The sequence below is a fragment of the Thermobia domestica genome, chromosome 2 (genome assembly GCF_964235325.1).
Source record: "Thermobia domestica chromosome 2, izTheDome1.hap1.1, whole genome shotgun sequence".
Classification (NCBI taxonomy): domain Eukaryota; kingdom Metazoa; phylum Arthropoda; class Insecta; order Zygentoma; family Lepismatidae; genus Thermobia; species Thermobia domestica.
The window spans coordinates 315158538-315174442 of record NC_137455.1 but is presented as its reverse complement, the minus strand read 5'-3'; positions in this window follow the sequence as shown (position 1 = coordinate 315174442).

Here is a 15905-nt window from a genome sequence, read left to right as displayed (position 1 = left end):
AACTGATCCGGTTTTGAGCACTTGACTATATCTTAATTGACAACACATCAGTAAAATTTAACTATGATTGCACGAAGATGAGAGAAGAAAGTTCGACTAGTGTTGTACTTTTGTATATAGCCTGCTGCAGCAGTATGAAGCTTTCTATGCTTAGCTTGTTACGATAAGTTTAAATCTTTATCGATATGACTTCCCTCACGATCCGTACTACATGGTAAAACACAGTATTATTATAGTAAAGGAACACCATAATTATATGACCGAAACTGATTATAACACCATTATACAATAATATTGTACCCTTTAAACAAAATAGCAATTCTCCGAAATGTTTGAAACATCACAAATAGAAATATTACACTAAGTAAGTCACAGTTCATAATAAATGTTAGAAATCTCATCATTCGTTCTTGTGCAGGCTGTTGCAAGTCGAATTGTGCCATTACAAAAATTGAGTAACTTTCCTAAATTAATGGCGGTGCCACAGGCGTGAAGCTGAGCAATTAAAACTTCATTTGCAGATGTATTTCTGATTCTGCAAATCTTTATTTGATGATGGTCTTAATATGAGATAAAAGAAAACATATAGTGGTGTGAAATCCGGAGACCGCAGTATCCATACTACAGGACAAACCATGGTCTATCAATTTACTTAGGAACTTATTATGAAGGTATTCTTGTGTGAAACCAGTACAAATAACAGGTGCTCCATCATGCTAATACTACATGACACTTCGAACATCAAGGAGTATAACTCAAATAGTTAAGGTAAGACGTGTTGAAGGAAATATAAATATCGGTGTCCTGTCAGACACTGAGGAAGGAGATATGGCCCTACTATGTAATTGCAGATTAAACCTGTCCATACATTTATACTCCACTTATTTGATATATCTTCCTACAAACGTGAAATGACACTAATGTGCACTTGTAACAGAAGGAAAAGCATTTGCACACACCCAACTATGATTAACTGTAATTAGGAGAAGATCCCCCTTATTAAACGGAAATTTCATCACGATCAAAGAATGCAAAGGGTTTACTTCGTTGGTAACATAGACTGGAAGTAAAGTACAGGAATTCAGATAAAGGAAGAGAGAAAGAAATCCAAATTTACAGTCGCTACTTTTCAGTACCAAAGTGACACTACAACTTCTTAGATATGTTTCGACGGAGAGGATACGTTAACACAGTACTGAAGGAATCATACAAACAAAATTTTCACCAGATCAACCACAAATGCGATTGGAACTGACTGCTAAAGCCTAAGCAATTAATTTCCTCGGTTATTGGACAGAGCGACCGCAACAGTTTCTTCCAGTATCTTACAAGACTTTGGTTTAATTTCAGAACCGGACACAGATCCTTGATTATAAACAAAAGTAAAATTAGAAAAGAAAATCAGCAAATTAGAAGAGCCTTACAAAATAGATTCGAAATGTCACCTACAGCTATATACTTTCATAGTAGAAAAGGTAAAATTCTGGTACAAGAAAATATAGCAATAAAATATACCAAAGGATAAGATAAGATCATATATCCTTACTTTAAGATCCTGATAGTCATTTTATTGCCCATGTAACGCACAGAAATGAATCTGCAAAGAATATATTTGACAAAGGGCCATTCCGATTTGGTGTATTTAATTGCTGAAAATGATTGCTAGCACTGGATTCAGCACAAAAAACAGAGAAAAAGAGTTCGTTAAGTGGCAGACCGTATACAGGGTGAATGATAAATGAGGAAAAAGTGCAAAGATAGAACTTTAAAATGTTCAGAAATGACATATTAATTCTGGAACGAGTAGAGGGATTGAGGTCAAATGTTTGATATGTAGAGTACACATAGAGCTCCAATGAATAGGCATAATATAAATATTGTTTAACTGCCAATTGTATGTAACTGGTTGTGAGAAGTCATCAGTAGTATAACCGGCACGCTTTGCTGGAAGGTGTCATTAATATATATATCAGAACCCTGAATGGGACATGTGTCTTTGTGCAAGGTAGCACACCAGTATTCATAGAGTCGAACTATTTCTCATTCCGTTTCCTCGTTCCGTTGCAAACATTCTTGATGATCCGGAATTCGATTCTATCTCTTTCTACACATCGTGCATACAACGTGCCCATGGACCGTACTACACGATCTGTAGTTCCTCATTCACATTGCCATATCATGGAATGCCTCCTGTTACAGAGGTCTCAGACTGTATTGGCCACTATTGATTTCAATAGACGGTGTGCGTCAAGATACATATATCGCAAGGCCTCTTTCCCGTATGTTCCTCTTCAGCTAAGGCCAACATGACGGCTTTTCAGATGTCCCCCATGATTCACATTACGCCTATTCAGTGAAGCTCTAAATGTATTACTGATATCCAACATTTGACCTCAATCCCTCTACTCGTTTTAAATTAACATGGCACTTCTAGACTTTTTCTATATTCTATCTTCGTACTTTGCCCTCATTTATCTCCCACCCTGTATACAGTCTACCACTAAACACCCTTTTTTTCTCTGTTTCATTTTCACCAAATCGGTATGATCCCTTGTAATACTACACTTCCTTATTTAAGTAATCAAGGCTTTTACTTAAATGATTTTGTTCTAATCAGCTGTGATGGCACAGTAACTTATACTGTGTGGAAATTGGCATTATTCATAATATTGAGGTCAAACTGGGAAGACTACTCCAGTAGCTCATTTGTTAATAACATGTTATTGCGTTGCCTCTCACACATTTATTCGAACATCTTAGATGGTTATACTTCAGGCACCAAATCATCTCCTGGAACTATCGGCAAACGATGAAACATATCAATGCAACCCGTAATACTTTACCGAAACCGGACTAGTTGAAATTTGCTACTACTACTTTTAGTTTCAATCCTGATTTCCATAGAAAAAGATTATAAGAGAAGCAGTTTCTTGCAAATGATTCAGTATCCCAAGAATACGTTCTATGTCACACGTTAGCCTTCTATTCAAATCGAAACTGGCTTAAGTTAATTATTTCTTGCTTCAACATTTATCGCCAAAGAACAGAAGCGGTAGTAGATAGCGACAAACTTTTCTGCAATCGACTCAACATCTGAAGATAATATATTATTACAGCTCATAACACTCCATGGAAACCAGACTTGGTTGATATTTAATATTACTTCTGGTTTCAAATCTGATTTTTATAGAGCAAAACACGTAAGAAATATCGAAAATAAGTTTGTTTGTAATCCGTTAAATGTCCTAAGAAAAGGTTATATCTCTTCCCTTAACCCTCTATTCAATCCTTAAGTGGTTTAAATTAACGATTTGAGGTTTCAGTATTTATCGTGATAGAACAAAGATAGTAAGGGATAGCGAGTAAGCCTAATGAATTTTTGATGTGAATCTAGCATCCGAGTAATAGTTTCCATTTTTGACCTTATCACTCTATTGCAACTAGTATTTAGACTATAGATGTACTACTTCAGGCTTGAGTATTGAATTTTCATAGTTTAGAAGCTTACCGTAATTTCACAAGGTCAAACGAAACTCACTCTTTTAAAAGAATTTCATTATTCTTGACTTTCTTATGTCAACATGTCCATGGTTCTTTCTTTCCAAAATCTTTTTAATTTCACAACACTCTTCATAACGAAAAAGTCGTAGTGCTTGTAAGTATCACCTTCTGTGTAGTTTTTAAAGTTTCAGATTTGTTTGTTTTAAACTTTTTCTTAACGTGTGTGCATCTTCGGTGTCTGTGCGGTTTACCGGATTCAAATCGTGCGTATGTTTATTGAATAGAATGTCCGTTACAACTATCTTGTTCTTGATGTAACACTCTACTAAATTTTGTTTTTATTTTCCATTCCCTTAACCGGAGTTTTTCCTTATAGACATTACCGTACAACCACATTTCAAGTTTCAACAGAATAAAATTCCCTGCCTCTTCCGGATATTTCACGATGGTTTCGATATTTTTATATATTTACTGTGCTTTTTGGGCTCCTTTGTGGTTATACAGTTAGCTTACTTGTATTAGACGCTGGAGAGAGGGATTCAATTCTCGGTGAGATATGACGTTGTTTGAATACTATCTTAGAAGTATAATTCCATATCTTACATACCCACGGTGCTGAAGCAGATAATCAGCCAACCAACTTAATCAATTTCTTCTTCACTGTTGCTTATTGAAAGGAGTAGGTTCGCAAAACAACCAACTCGCTTGGTAGGCCATTATACTCGTAAATGAAAATTGGCCATGTTCAGCAAGATGACTACCAATAATTTACTCATCTTTTCAGAAAAAAAATAAAATTTGATTGTGATAAATTGAAGTCAGTCATTAAGAAATGAAATTACTATGACATGTATTATTATAAATGATAGATAATATATTTTGTATTAACATTATTGGCTTTTTTTACTTTCAGATTAGTTTTATTCAAGTTTTATTAATTATCACTTATTATTTGATGAGGAATGTAGCTTTTTATGCAACATAAAATATACTGTCAAAATTGGAAACTTTCGTAGTGAATGCCACAAGGAACGGTCCTAGGGCCAATTACATTTTAAATATTTTAAATATAGGAAAATGATTGATTTTTCGTCTAGTAGCAATTGCGAGAGTTTGGTGAGAAGAGAGTGATTACAAAAAGAAAATTTCGCCCAAAACTTTTCCCGGAGGGAGAGTTCTTAGCATCGCTACTACGTTCCCTCTTTGCACAGCCATACTTATTCTTTGTATAAAATAGAATGAAGCTCCGGTGTCTCCTGTGTTAATGGTTATGCGGTGTCCAACTTCATTAATGAATTTTAGACCTTCCTGACCCCAGGACCCACAAGTTTCAATGGCTATGGTGACGAAGTGGTATTTGTCCAAGAGGTTGTTACATTTTCTTCTCTTTTCATATTCTCTGCGAGTTGCAACCGTCCCAGCTTTTGTGGAAGATGAAGCAAGATTAGAGGGGGCTAGGGTATCGGTACAAGTGAAATCCCATATTAAAGCTTTCCCTCGTTTCCAAGGCACCAAAGACATTCCGTCAGGTCTCTTGCCATCAGAGCAACTACACCCCATTGGCCCTCTCACGGAAGGCGTTCCAGAGGAGATGAGGGCTCTCATAATGAGATCGTTAACAGTGAAGTGTCGAGAATATCTGCCAGCACTGTGAACACATGATAGGCCATGTATACCTTTCTTATCCACTAAACTTCCGCAAGCCGGGCACTGGTGTTGTTCACATACATCTGCTCCCAAACGTAACGCACAACCGATTCGAAAACTATCGTCGGGAATATGCAGCCCTAGGGATGAAGATGGGATAGCTTGTAACCAGGCACCTGCTTCAGGAGAAGAAGTAGCAAGAAGACGTGCCTTATCTTCAGGATTGGTGGAGAACTGAAGAATAGAAGATAATCTGGAGTCTATAAGAGGAGCGCCCCATGAAGTTTGAAAACTTTTCTTATCAAAATCAGGTAGACCGAGTCCGCCGCAAGATATCCACTGGGAAATACAATCATTTACCTCAGCTTCTGAATCCTGATGAATATCCTGGCGAAGAAGAGAAGTAATCAAAATCATAGAGCTATACAAGGATGAAAGGAAAGATGGAGTAGCCAAGTCAAGGGCTCGACGAATTCCTAGACCTCCGTGATCCACAGGGAGAGATGCTTGTAGCCATGAGTTATCTGCGAGAGAGCAGTTGAGAAGAGATTCTAGGCCAAGTCGGATGGATTCATCATATTGTTCCAAAAGATCTGTCTCATGCAAGGCTGGAGAACTACGAAGGAAATATAACAGTCTAGGAATGGCTAATGAGGCCCGTAGGAGATAAAAAGCTTAGTGGGTAGATATCTTAGATAGGCGAGTGAAGAAGAGAGAAGAACGTTATTGGCAGTATCACAAAAGTTTACTTGTGTTTCGGACCAGCATTCTGCCCATGTATTCCTAGAGGAGAATCAATAAACGTTGGTGGAAACCCAATGCATATAATAAGGTAAAGAATAAAGAAATTCTAAAAGATAGTCAACAGAAAATACAACAACGAATGAAGGAAGGAGTTTCTCACAAATTGTCGCACATAAAAACTGCTCTACTTACTACCACAAAGGAAGTACCAGATCACGAATAGAAACTAGGAAAAAGCAATGATTAACCAAGGAAATCCTGCAATTAATGACTGAAGGAAGAACATTAATAGTAGCTAAGCACAAAGATGATAAGATGTAGTGTGAAAGAACAATAAATCATATTAACCGAAAATGTAGACTTGGCATGAAGGAGCGAGTAGGAAAATGTAGACTTGGCATGAAGGAGCGAGTAGGTGATATTGATATAGAGATGACATGAACACAGAAAAAATTAGAAGTAGCTTAGAATAAGTATAAGAATAATTTCAAACTACGATAATCATTGTGCTAACAAGGGACATCACCCAGTTGTCCGGCTCCGATTTCAATGAAATTTCTGTTGCTGATAGAGGACATGTATTCATTACTTGTGATGACAGAAATTTTTGCCATCGTGCATGTTTTCTATTTTTTAATAATTTTTAAAGGTTGTGATGTGGTTAATAGAGATTACTGCAGAAGTCCCTTACTACCCTTTGTAAACGGAGTATTAATGAAAGAACAACCATGTAGATACGTATAGGGCCTAGGGGGAAGTCGTATGGTATGTATGACATTGACGGCAGCCATCTTGAAATCCGCCATTTTGCATTAAGGTCAAGTTTTTTAAATGGGAATAGGGTAATATGACACACAATTTCGAGCTAGAATTTAATCAGGAAGACAATGGTGAAGTTAGTTTTAAGATGCGCTCATTTGGTGAAAAATTACAGGCATATTAATTGTTTATACTTACTATTTGCCTAAGTCCCTTACCTCCGCTTCTAACCCGCGTATCAATGATAATAAGTGGATAAAGGTTTCTGTAATACATATTATGCCTAGAGGGAAGTGATACGATAAAGGTATCATTGACTGCAGCCATCTTGAAATCCGCCATTTTGAATTAAAGTGAATTTTTGAAAACTGAAAACCATAGCATGTGGCACCAAGTTTTAATAGTAAATTTTTCCCAAAAGCCAATCGTATGCTTATTTTTGTTCTATAGTTAACCAGTATGAATTTATGACTCTTCTAATGTACACGAAACGTCCATTATTCGATCTTTCAAATTGGCAACACTCCTAATTTTCATCGCATGTTTTAAGATTCCAACTGGCACTTTGCAATTGTTTCCATGGTTCATTTTTTTCTAAATTTATTACATTTTTAAGAGTGGCGATTTGTCAGTTCATGAATAGTGTTGGGATAAGCATCCAGCAATCTTTCTGAATTTTGAAGACTTGCCATGTAATTATTAGTTTCATAGGCAATATAATTATTTATTTCCTATACTCGCAATTCAAAAACTCGTTTACTGACATGAACCATCGCAGAACGAAATAACTCCAACTTTGCATTCAGGTAATACCGGAGACGTAGCTTGTAATGGATAGTAGATGAGACGAGAAATAAGTTGAAAATTCACTTCAAAAAAGGAACCGAAATATGATTGTTGTGTAAATCAATGGTCTTTTGTTTTGTTTTATATTTATTTGTTTATTGTATATTTATTTATTTCTTTATTTATTTTCTATGGCAATATTTTAGCTAGTCAGACAAAAAAGTCATTCGTTTTCTAGTGATTGTTGTCGATGGTTCATGTTTGTAAGATTTATAATCAGTATTGATCGGGAACTCAATTAAGTTACACCTTATTATAAACAAGTTACCTGTTTTCATATTTTGTTCATGGTACAAACAGCGTGTGGGGAACAGTCATATTACGTCTCTTTGAGATTTTCTATCATTGCTGCTGTTCCTTTAAAGTTGTAAAGTTGTATTTATTTTTTTAAAAAAAAATACTGTTCGTCATTTGAGCCAAATGTAGGCTACATTTCATGATAATTGTGAGTTCGTGTTACACCAATTTCTTATAATTTCATTTGTATTTCTTTACATCACATAGGCCCATAAGTTCCTCATGTACTCTGGATTAAAATAAATAATTACACTGCCTAGGAAATTAATAATTACATGGCAAGTCTTCAAAATTCAGAAAGATTGCTGGATGCTTATCCCAACACTATTCATGAACTGACAAATCGCCACTCTTAAAAAAATGTAATAAATCTAGAAAACATGAGCCATGGAAACAATTGCAAAGTGCCAGTTGGAATCTTAAAACATGCGATGAAAATTAGGAGTGTTGCCAATTTGAAAGATCGAATAATGGACGTTTCGTGTACATTAGAAGAGTCATAAATTCATACTGGTTAACTATAGAACAAAAATAAGCATACGATTGGCTTTTGGGAAAAATTTACTATTAAAATTTGGTGCCACATGCTATGGTTTTCAGTTTTCAAAAATTCACTTTAATTCAAAATGGCGGATTTCAAGATGGCTGCCATCAATGATACCCTTATCGTATCACTTCCCTCTACGCATAATATGTATTACAGAAACCTTTATCCACTTATTATCATTAATACGCGGGTTAGAAGCGGAGCTAAGCTACTTAGGCACTTAGTAAGTATAAACAATTAATATGCCTGTAACTTTTCACCAAATGAGCGCATCTTAAAACTAACTTCACCATTGTCTTCCTGATTAAATTCTAGCCCGAAATTATGTATCATATTACCCTATTCCCATTTAAAAAACCTGACCTTAATTCAAAATGGCGGATTTTAAGATGGCTGCCATCAATGTCATACATACCATACGACTTCCCCCTAGGCCCTATACGTATCTACATGGTTGTTCTTTCATTAATACTCCGTTTACAAAGGGTAGTAAGAGACTTCTGCAGTAATCTCTATTAACCACATCACAACTTTAAAAATTATTTAAAAAATAGAAAACTTGAACGATGGCAAAAATTTCTGTCATCACAAGTAATGAATACATGTCCTCTATCAGCAACAGAAATTTCATTGAAATCGGAGCCGGACAACTGGGTGATGTCCCTTGTAAGAAAATATGAAGTCTATAACTGAAACTAAAAATAAAGTGTAAACGTGGAGAGAATACTTGAAAAAGCTTCATTGAAGCGATAAGAAATTAGAATTGGAAAATATAGAAGAAGAAGTAAGAATATATTTTGCACTTACATCCAAGTTCGAGAATACATTACAATATTTAAAATTGAACGTTAGAATGGGACTCTAGTAAAGGTCACACATTGGGTGGTTAGGGAATCTAGAATTAACTGATTAAATTAATAAATACTAATTATAAAGAATGAGAGCTGCTTCGAGACTTTCAGATAAGCAAGATTTTGGAATTTGGTAATACCAAGAAGAGCAGGCGCTGACAAATGTAAGAATTGCAGTACAATATTTTTTGGCGCTTACATAAAAATAATCGTAATTAATCTATAGGGGACGAAAATCCAAATATAAGTAATAAATTGGTTTCATAAAGACTACAAAGACGCTAAGATTAATACATCCATTGGGAGGATTGAAGAAATAATTCGAGCTAGATAGGTCAATCATTTGTAGATTTGTAGATTTAGAGAACTAGAAAGCAACAAAATATGCAATATTCTAAAGGAATCACAAAGAAACAATAAGAAGTGGAAAATAATACAAACGTATAATTTCTACTAAAAAAGAAGACAACAACGAAAGTAGAAAGAGTGAAAGGAAAAAGAACAGTTCAGATGTGTATCAGGCAAAGATACTTATGTTCAAACACTTTGTTCAGCCTCTGCTGTAAAGAAACAATAAAAGAAATAACTCATTACCACACCCTAGAAGCAATTGGTCACATTCAGAAGATATATACAGGACTAATAACTGAACTGCTAGAAGACAATTAGAAAAATTAAAAGCAGGTCTAACTATAGTGCATAAATTGTTTAGCTGCTAATTTTATATGATAACAAGTTTCTATTCCTATTTCAACTATCTAAAAGATAAGATTTTGTATATCAAGGAAACACCTTTTTAAATAACATGTAAATTATTTAATCCCTGGAATTCCTCTTTAGACTGCTCAAAAATTATAAATATTCACTTTTGGCAACTTTCCTGTTGGTTAGTCTCGGAAGGATACAATCATACTAAATTTCATCATTTTAATCCTGCCAGAAGTGCCTAATTATTTTGGGGTGTAGAGAATATCCCATATAAATAACACGGGGCAAATTTTTCAGTTCCTCATAAAAAAAATTCTATAGTTTTATTTATTTTTTACTGGTTTATTTAAATAACGCTAACGAAAACGTACAAGGATATCAAATTTCAAGTTTGTACTCCAATTACAAGTGCCTAAAATATGAGATTAGAGGTAAAAAAAGAAAGGCCGATTTAAATAATATGGGGTCCTTCTTCATCTTCCCTTTAGACCACATAAAAATTAAAAATACTCACTTTTGGCAATTTTTCTGTGGGTTAGTCTCGAGAAGCTACAATCATGTTAAATTTTAATCATTGTAGCCCTACAGGAAGTGCTCAATAATTTTAGGTGTAAAAGTATAACATAAAAAACATGGGGAAGATCTTTCAGTTCCCCATAAAACCACTCTAAAGTTGGAAATTTTTATTTTCGACGATTTACTTAGGTAACGCTAACGCAAACGTACAAGCAAAACGAATCTCAAGTTTTTATTCTAATTCCAAGTACCTAAAACATGAGATTATAGGTCCCAAGAAAGACTCATTTAAATAACATGGGAAAATTCTTCTTCTCCCCCTTTAGAGCCTCTAAAAATTAAAAATTTCACTTTTAGCAATTTCCCTGTCAGTTAGTCCCAGAAAGCTACCAACATCCCAAATTTCAGCTTTCCACGTCAACCGGAAGTACCCTTTTAATTTATATAAGTTCATGTAGTTTTTATATACTTAGGATTTTGTAAGTGTAACGAACAGCAATGGATGCGAACAAAATGTAAAATTTAAAGAAAACCAAAAAGAGTAGAGTATTTGAAGAAAAGCAAAATACTCTGACCGTAAATATCAATATACAACTAAAGAAAAAATAAACAAAAGAATACGTACAGAGTACGGTGTTGTACGGATTTGCAACATTGATTTTAGTAGAGGAAGAAAACTAAAAATGAAAGTTTTCCAAATACGACTTTATAGAAGAATGGTTTAAATTAAATAGATGGCAAAGGTATACTAATGAAAGCGAAAATGGGAAATGGTAAGAGAAAAAGGAGTACTGAAGGCGATTTTGAGAACAAGAAATAGAGTACTTAGACATAATGTAAGACACGGATAAATCACATAAATTGATTACGTAGAGAAAGATTGAGGTTGAAATACACAGATCAAAAAACAAGATGCAGAGAAGAAAAATAGCTATAAATAAATTGAAAATCTAGCTCCGTAAACAGAAAACTGCGTCAAACTAATCCCGAAACTCCTGACGAAAGAAGATTAAAGAACGTACACAGGAAGTCCTTCCTCAGAATCGAAAATAGAACCGTTATTTTTACCAAAGAAGCACTAAACTGGATCATTTATAAAGTATGTATACTATTTCTAAGGCTTTGATATCCTCTTTGATTGATTTTCATTTCTTTTTCTTCCATTATTTTCCTCCTTATTTAAGGTATTTCAATATTTTCGGGGTTCGGTAACTCAATATTTATAGATATTCCGGTCTTCAATTTTCCTTAAACATTAGGTGCTACAAATTTTTAGTAGATTTATGCCTTTCTGTATAGAAAATAATCAAGCCTAAATTATAACATTGATCATTATTTTATCATTATAATAGGCTAGGAAAACCGGTGTTCAATTCCTGACGAATCTTATGTGCTTCAACTATATGTCCACATTTCGTACAGTCTCGATGCTAAAACAGACGTTAAACTCTAATCCAATCCATTTTTTTTTATTATTGGCATTGGGATCCTGTACCTTTTTCCAAGACGTACATATACATTATATCCAGTAATTTCTTAACACGGGATTACTCAATTACCTGGAATACCGTATGTTCTACCCGTTCTTCAACCCATCACAGACGTTCAATGTGATAAGGAAGCATTGGTACTTACATTGGACAATCCTGGGAAAGGAGCGAGTTTTGCCTACAATGTTACCAAGTAGTATAAACTGTTATGTTTCTCGCCTTAACATTTTTAACTTTGAGCATTATATGATAGATAGGTCGATAAATGGTTGAGACTAGAGTGGGATACTTGTATAGGATCCATATTTTTGACGAAAGGGAGCATTGAATTCTACATACTTTATTAACAAACACTTATTTGGTATTACACATAGGGGAGTTCACAGAAAGTCAGGGACATGCCATAGATCATAAGAAATATGTTAGTTTTTAGTTCAGTAAATGAGAAAGCAAATTATCATTTCTCTTTCCTTCAAGGTGATTGATAGAAACAAGATAAATACCTTATTTTTATAATATCAAAATATTAAAACCTATTTGAGAATATAAAAACATCGTAATACTTTCTCTAATCTTAATCGTAAGATTTTTAAATGATAAAGTACTAAATCAGGACAGCTCAGTATATTGTCATTGTAATTCTGTTTTTCAATAAAATTACATCGAGAAACAAATATATATATATATATATATATATATATATATATATATATATATATATAGAGAGAGAGAGAGAGAGAGAGAGAGAGAAAGAGATAAATAGATAGATAGATAGATAGATAGATAGATAGATAGATAGATAGATAGATAGATAGATAGATAGATAGATAGATAGATAGATAGATAGATATACAGGGTGTTTTGAAAGTTCCTTACAACCCGTTTTAAAATCCGTACGGATGTGTTTATGTTGAACTTGATCTAGGAAATATACAATAAGGCTAGAAGAAAATCTTTTGAATGATGGTTCATGGATGGCAGCCATCTTAAGTTTCAATTTTTTTTTCATACGATAGATGAGTTATGTGATACATGACCTAAGGCTAGAATTTGCTCAGAATGTCAAATCTGAAATCGAATTTCATGGATCTTTATTCGGTGAGAAGTTATGGGCAACAACAATTGATGTTTACCTGTTACACAATGTGCTCCGTGCTGGCTAATGCACTATCCAGACGCCTCCCCCAATTGCTATGAACACGGAAAGGGCAGCTGGGGAAACTTTATCACAGAAAATCGTGATACGTTGCTCAGGATCACGAAAATCGGGAATTTTCACACCATGCACCATAGCCTTAATGAGTCACCAACGATAGAAGTCGATTGAAGTGAGGTCTGGCGATCGAACAGGCCATTTAACTGGCCCACGGACCACCAATAAATGCCCCAAGAAATTTTTCATTCAGGTACTGACGCACCTGGATGCCAAAGTGGGGAGGCTTGTTGAAAAACTGGGAAGTGTACTATCTTCTAACAGCAAACCTGGCAGTATCTGTTCCAGTAACATCCTCAGGTATCGTTCCGCAGTTAAAGTGTCATGAATGAAAAAAAAAAAGGATAGACAATTCATGTTTCGAATATAACCACCCACACCAGAACCTTCTCTGCAGCGATCATTTTGGAGGGATCCGTTCATGCAGGGTCCTCAGGCAACCAATAGCGTATGTTTTCCCTATCCACCTCCCCATTTACGAAGAAATTTGGCTTCATCGAAATGGAGTGTCTCCATTGCGAAGTTTAGATTTAGCCGTAATTGCTCGATTGCCCATTCGCAAAACTGCACGCGGCAATCTGGATCGTCCTTGAATAAGTGTTGCTACATATGCACCTTATAGATGCCACTTGCACCTTGTCTCTGTAGCACCTTGTATCCTGAACTGGGAATCACATCACATTCCATGGAGAGACAACGTGTGCTTCGCTGTGGTGACATCGAGAAGGAGGCCAGCATTGCCTTAGCTGTTGCGTCATCCGTTTTTGTACACGGTTGTCCACTACGTGGTCTGTAAGCGACCGTGCGTCTCTCCTCAAATTTCGTTAGTATTTATAACTGTGGCAGTGCAACATGCGACACAGTGTGACATTGTGGATGACGCTGGTTGAAATCACCTGCTACTGCATTTCTCCCACCTCACAGTTTGACGATCTGAATAAGCAAATTCTAGCCTAAAAAGTTCACGTATCACATGGCCCACCTATCGTTCGAAATAAAAAAAAATCAAATTCAAGACGGCGGCCGTCCGCAAAATATCATCCAAAAAGTTTGTCCCTTGTCATATTGTATATTTTCTGCATCAAGTTCAATATAAATATATCCATACGGATTTTAAAAGTTGTGGTAGTAAGTAACTTTCGAAACAACTGTACACTGGATATATTATTTTACAAGTGAAATGCAGGGTATTTCTACCATTTTAACTCCAGAAGATGTAACAAAAAGAGTAGATAGGTTTTTTATCATTGAAAATAATAAATAATATCGTTAATTATTTTATAAATATGTTGAATTCTTTGAATTTTATTAAGCTGATAGATTTTCAACAGCCAAATTGAAGCAAAACACTAAAATTCCAAATTTACTTTCACCCTTAGGGAGGACTGACAGCCTTTCTTGAGAGATGAAAAAATGGGTATCCTACAAGGATTCAAACCTAAGATGATTGGATACTGAGTTATTTGTTTCACAAAAATTAAATGCAAATGAAGCTTATAAAATACACTTATCCTCTTTGTCGAGATGTTGTGTTTATATACTACACACATCCTTAACGAAACGAGTGATTTTGTGTTTATATAAAACACACATCCTTAACGAAACGAGTGATTTTGTGTTAGTATATCTACCACACAAATCCTCAACGGAACGAGTGATTTGTGTTTATATACCAAAATCGCCCTCAACGTAACAAGCTATTTTGTGTTTATATACTACACCCAACCCCAACGAAACAATCATTTTTGGTTTTATACCACAACCATCCCCAGTGGAGCGAGTGACTTTGTGTTTATATACCACACCAATGTCAACGGAACAAGCTATTTTGTGTTTATATCCCACACCTCTCTAAAGGGTTAGAGATTGTCCTTGTATTAAGATAACGATGAAATAACAATACGCTTGATTTTAGTAGACAAAGAACGATGTCTTTGTTAAACATCATACTGTAGTAAGATACACAACACTAACTAATGTACGTGCGTAAGTTTTTGCATATACATAGATATTTAAGTGTTGTTTTGCTATGTGTATGTCTATATGAGTAATTATTCCTCTTCTGCAGGTGTTACTTGATACATTGATTTTTTCCTAACAGACAGGCGGAAAACAAAATTGTACCTTTTAGAGAGAAATAGAGCTTTGTTCGTTAGTGTTCAATTTCCTCTGTAATTTTTAATATGTATTTTCTGTTAGGACCATGATACTTTAAATTAAAATATGGGAAGCAAGATTTAAATGTAAGTCACGGCTAAAAATATGTTTGGTCATACTTCATCTTTCGCACGAGAGGTCCATGTTTCGATCCCAGGCCATGTGATTTGGTCGTGAACAATATCATATCCATGGCTTTTATCCTATTTACGCAGAACCTCATTCCACCAATTATTTTACAGCCATTCACTTTTACTAATGATCCGTCTCCTTTTGAATGAAGAGTATAACAGTAGGACGTTCAATTAAAGACTTCATGTTCAATATATAAAGAAATCTCATATGTATTTTAATTCCCAATTCTGAATTCCATTTTATATACTTAAACATTTTATTTAATAACTTTAGTTACCTTGAAAAATTTCTTCCGACACAAAGCCCTTATATCCCGCATGACAAATACTCCAGTGGCGGATATAGCCCGGGGCCGGGGTCCTGGGCCCTGAGTATTTGGAGTGACAAAAATATTTGAAGCTGTTATTTATATATTTTTGACAGTTTAAGTAAACTCTTGATATACATATCATAGTCTGTTGTTCAAACAGGAACACAAGAACGGAGGTTATTAG